The following is a 5,288-nucleotide window of genomic DNA, read 5'->3' on the forward strand; positions in this document are numbered from 1 at the left end:
AGTTGTCAACTTTCTTAAGACTAATATACAGAGCCTGACACGGTATGTTGTCAAGATGATCCTGCTCTGAGTCAAGTTATTTTTCTGTGTCCATGACTGGCAGGTATAGTACAGCAACGATATGAAATAGCTGGCAGGCATGGAACAAAATGGCTACAGCTATGTTAGGTGGGCGAGGGAGTTGAACTCAATAATGAATATATTCACCTAAATATACAATGGAAGGAGTTTAAAAAAAGAATGAACCTTGGAGATGAATCATTGGACAAAAGAACTTGTTGGGTAAACATGAGCATCTAAATTCACATTTCCAGAGCCTACTTTAAAAAAAAAATGTGGTTAAAATAATCTAGAATTTTCTACTCTGTTGGCAATTTCGAAGTGTAGGAGGAAGACTCAAGAATTTCCCACCCCACCTTGGGGAACAGGAAATAACAAAAGAATTCCACCAGGGTAGCAATCCTTTGGTTTTATGTTGTCATGAGCTGTAAAACATCTGAGATTCTTTTAGCCTTCTTGCAAGCCAATGAGCTAGCCTGCGAGAGATTCACTGATGCTGGCAGAAGTCAGGAGATTTGGGGCATGGGGGAATTTTCTGCTCACAGTACAGCAAGCAGCATGAACATCAGCATATTGGTGACAGTTTCCTTGCTTCTAGTCCCATGTGGAATATGTAATAAGCCCAGATGATATCTTCAGGCATAATAGATTGTATTGCAAAAGAGAAGTTCAGTGCCATGGGCCAACACTTCTGGAAAAGGAGCAAAGAAACCGGTGTGAAGGTTACATGATAAACACGGTGTGCCCTTGACTCATTCAGTTGTGCATGTCTACCTGCAAACACTGATCAGTCTCAGGAAATAGATAAGACTTGCAATCGTGCACAAAGGAAAACTATGCAAGACTCAAGACTGATAGAGATCTGTCTTATAATAATCCACTCTATTTTTATAGAACTCAGATTTTCACATGAATATGTGACTATTGATCACTTTGATAAAGTTGGCCAGCACAACCTTCATTCCACCTACTTCATATAGCACTTAGGGCACGATCAACAATATATAGGCAGGGGAGTGAGGCTGATAAACAGTATTGACTTCAATTATGACCTCTGATTTCTAAAATCCTATAAACCATCAGGTAGTTTTAAAAAGCCAATAGCTTCCTCCTTGAGCATCTTTTCCCCCAACATGTAAAAAAAAAATATTAGTTCTTTGAGAATTTTGTACAATGTACTTTGGTCACATTTATTTCTCCGTTAACTCCTCTAAGATCTTACCCCACACCCCACCTACTCATGTTTGTGTTCTTTCTCTTTATCATTAACCCATCAAGTCCAATTTGTTCTGCCTTCATACCCGGAGATGTGCAGCCATCAACTGGAGCATGGTCAACCCCTCATATGCCATACTCTTAAAGAAAACTGACTCTCCTCTTCCAGCAGGTATTAATTGACAATAGCTCTTCCGCTAGGGACAGGACCTTATGACCGTCTCACTTTTCCATGCTGGGTTTTTTCTGGCTTGAACTTGCCTAGGTCTACTGGTTGCTATTACAATCACTGTGGGTTCATTTGTGCATCTGCCCTGTTGTGCCCAGAAAGCACTGATTCCCTGGAGTCATAAACTTCCTCTGGCTCTTACTATCTGTCCTGCTCTTGCTCCGTGGTCTCTAAACTCTGGCAGGAGGGGTGTGATGTCCCATTTAGAGCTGAACACTCTACAATCTCTCATCCTCTCCACCTTGACCAGTTCTGGGTTTCTCTATTAATTACTATCTATTCCAAAAAGGAGCTTGAATGAGGGCTGAGAAAAACATTACACTAAAGGTCTATCCATACGTCATTAGAAGTCTGTTCAATACTATGTCCATTTAGCAGAATAATAGTAGTAGTTTCACCCACTAGGCCTATAACCTGTTTCAGCACAAGTTCTTGATTTCTGTAGTAGTTCCAAGTATGAGTTCCATCTTGTGGAGTAGGTCTTACATTCAGTCAGAGTGCAGTGTGTTACGTCCATGTTATTAATACCACTATTTCGCCCTTGTACACATCTGATCAAGGCGATCATTATTGGAGCTTATTAATGGGTACAATCACTTTCCTCCTCTGGCAGTGTGCATGGCACCGTGGAAGCAGCACTGTGGAGGCAGACAATGTGGATGAGGCTTCCAGATGAGCACTACCTTGATTTCTTCATGTTCTATGACTCTTTAAGATTCCTATCTGAGATTTCTTTGTGATCTAGTCACTAAACCAGGCTCATCTAGATATACTGTCATCTAGACCAATTTTTTTCTTTGGCAAATGATTGACATTCAAAATTCAGGTAATCATTATTGATCAGTTAAATCACATTCAGGACAATTCCATAACCATATATTCTAACTAACTCCTCCATGTAAGTAGGGGTGGCTGCTTCAGGAAGAAGGCTATGGTCATGTGTGACCTGATATAATCAATTTCACGTTCCTTAAATAGTTAAAAGTCACATATGACCACGGCTAGGATTCAAATTTCTGTGATCTTGGGAGCAGAGAAACAGCTTTGTTTCCACACAAATAAAGAAACAAATAAGGTATCCTTAGGGAAGAAAATGTTAAGATTTTAGAGAATCCATATTTCTACAAACATAATTCTGAAAATGTGGGTTGATATTGCTAACACAAACACATACCACCACCACCATCTAGAGAAAAGTATAATATGGGGAAAGTTTTAAAGCATATATCATGTTCAACTCCTAATTCCTCAGGAACAAGTAGTTAAGAGGAGAAGACGGAAAAGATGGCATAGACTGCTAGCATCTGTGACATGCAGCCAAGGGAAGATCCGAGGAGGTCAGGAGATAACTCTTGGCTAAGCAGTTTAGGGGCAGGGACTCCCGACGTAAAGTGTTATAGTCCTTGCTGGCAGCGTGAATGAAATGTCCTTGCTTCGAAGGTTAGCACTGTGGGAGGAGCTCTGGTTCCTTATTTTCTACTGATGGCCTAAAGTAGTTCCTGCTGGGAGGTTGTAAGAGAGGATGTGGTCTAGATAATGAGCCAGGATGAAAACCTTTGGAAATGTACATCTGGATCCTCACAGAGGAAATGAGTTGTATCCTTTCCCTGATTTCACCTCATTTCCTACCTTTCAAAACCCTGGCTCAGAGGCCGTGAAAGCTTTGCAACTAACCCTGCATTTCCCAGATAACTCTTGTCTTAGTTTGGCTTTCTATTGTGGTGATGAAACACAGGACCAAACCCACACTAGGAGCAAAGGGGTTTATTTGATTTAAACTTCTATTACTATTGATTATCAAAGGAAGTCAGGACAGGAACTCCCACTGGGCAGGAACCTGGAGGCAGGGGCTGAGGAAGAGGCCATGGGGTTGGGGAGTGCCGTTTACTGACTTGCTACCAAAGGCTCAGCCTGCTTTCTTACAGAGCCCAGGACCCCAGCCCAGGGGTGACCCCACCCACAATGGACTGGGCCTTCCCCTAGCAGTCATTAATGAAGAAAATGCCTTAGAGGCTTGCTTACGGGCCAATCTTTTGAAGGTATTTTCTTTTTTCTTATTGTTTCTTCTCTTTCCTTTATCCTTCTTACTTTCTTTTTGTTTTTTGTTTGGTTTTGGTTTTGGGCTTTTTTGAGACTGGGTTTCTCTGTAAACCTTGGCTGCCTAGTACTCACTCTGTAGATCAGGTTGGCATCACACTCAAGAGATCTACCTGCCTTGTCTCACAAGTACTGGGATTAAAAGCATGCGACACTGCACCGGGCACATGGAGTCATTTTCTTAATTGAGGTTTCCTTTTTTCAGATAACTTTGAATTGTGTCAAACTGAGGTAAAACTGACCAGAACAACAGTGCAAAGATAAAATCAGCTTGGCTACTCTGAGTCCTGTTTAAAGAATAGAATTATCTCTGACCTTGGGGGGTAGACTTGACATCTGCCCCAAAGACTAGACCCCTTCATGCTGAATATAATAAAAGAAGAATAGCTGTTGTTAGTCCAGTCAGGAGACTGGCATAATTCATAATTTCCTTCAGGTATGAAATGTATTAAGTAGGAGGGAACAACATCAAACAGAAACAGTATAATATATGGAGATCTGAACATGAAGGTGCCTTACAGGGAAGTAGAGGCTTCCCTTTTCAGCCTGCTGAGGAGCTTTATTAGGAGTAAGAGTGACCAGAGAGAAGGCTCTGGGCAAGAGCTTGCTGCTTTTTCAGAGGGCCCAAGTTTGATTCTCAGTACCCACATCACGTGGCTTACAACCATCTGTAATTCCAGTTTCAGGGCATCTGATGCCATTTGTGGACTCCTTCGGCACCAGGAACACACATGGCACACATACTTACAGGCAGGCAGCACATACACATAATAATTTCAGAGAAAGTGATGATGAGAAATAGATAGGGAGGGGGGACCCATCAAGAGAGGGAGGGCAGAGTTAGGGAGGCCAGAGGAACCTCCTGAGAGAGCACCCTTTATGGCAATGTCTCCAGCAATCTTAGTCACGATGGGTCTTGGACCAATCCTCAGAATTAAGAGGAAATCTGAATTTTTATAATCTTTTAGGTGTGGTGTGATATTTTATATTATATGATTTAATTCAGTACAGTATGTGACAAGCATCAACGTGCCAGTTATTATGAACTAAGAGATGCCAAGTCCCAGCACAGGCAACTACTGCTTCTCTTCTTCTCCTCCTCTTCTTATTCTTCCTCCTCTTCTTCTTCCTCCTCTTCTTTCCTCCTCCTCTTCCTCTTTTTTTCTTTGAAACTAAGTCTCACTATATAATTCTGGTGACCTGAAACTCATGTCAGCTTTTTAATTCTTATATTATCAAGACTAAAACCACCAAGAGGGAGCCCTAATTTCCCTAGTAACGTACAATGCCCAATTTGGAGTTGCCCAAAGTTTCTGAGAATAGCAAATTTTATAATATGAATAATAATTCAGAAACAGTAGTTTTAGAAACAAACAAAAAGGAGATTTTGTAAAACAGAAGAGTCAGTCTAGAGCCTGTACCAGTAGGCTCAGTCCCAACTGTGAAGGACTGTGCCCCCAGAAAAGTAATTGTAACTGCAGAGAGTAAGAAACTTGCTTTAAGATAGAAAGCTGCAGAAAATGGGCACTGTGCTTTCAGTAACAAGTAATCTAAAGGGAAGGGAGAGAAAGAGAGGCAGAGACAGGAAGAGGCACAGCTGAGAAGGTCCTCTCTTCTCCCTCAGGAAGGGAGAGAAAGAGAGGCAGAGACAGGAAGAGGCACAGCTGAGAAGGTCCCCTCTTCTCCA

Source organism: Mastomys coucha, unplaced genomic scaffold (assembly GCF_008632895.1).
Source record: "Mastomys coucha isolate ucsf_1 unplaced genomic scaffold, UCSF_Mcou_1 pScaffold3, whole genome shotgun sequence".
NCBI lineage: Eukaryota > Metazoa > Chordata > Mammalia > Rodentia > Muridae > Mastomys > Mastomys coucha.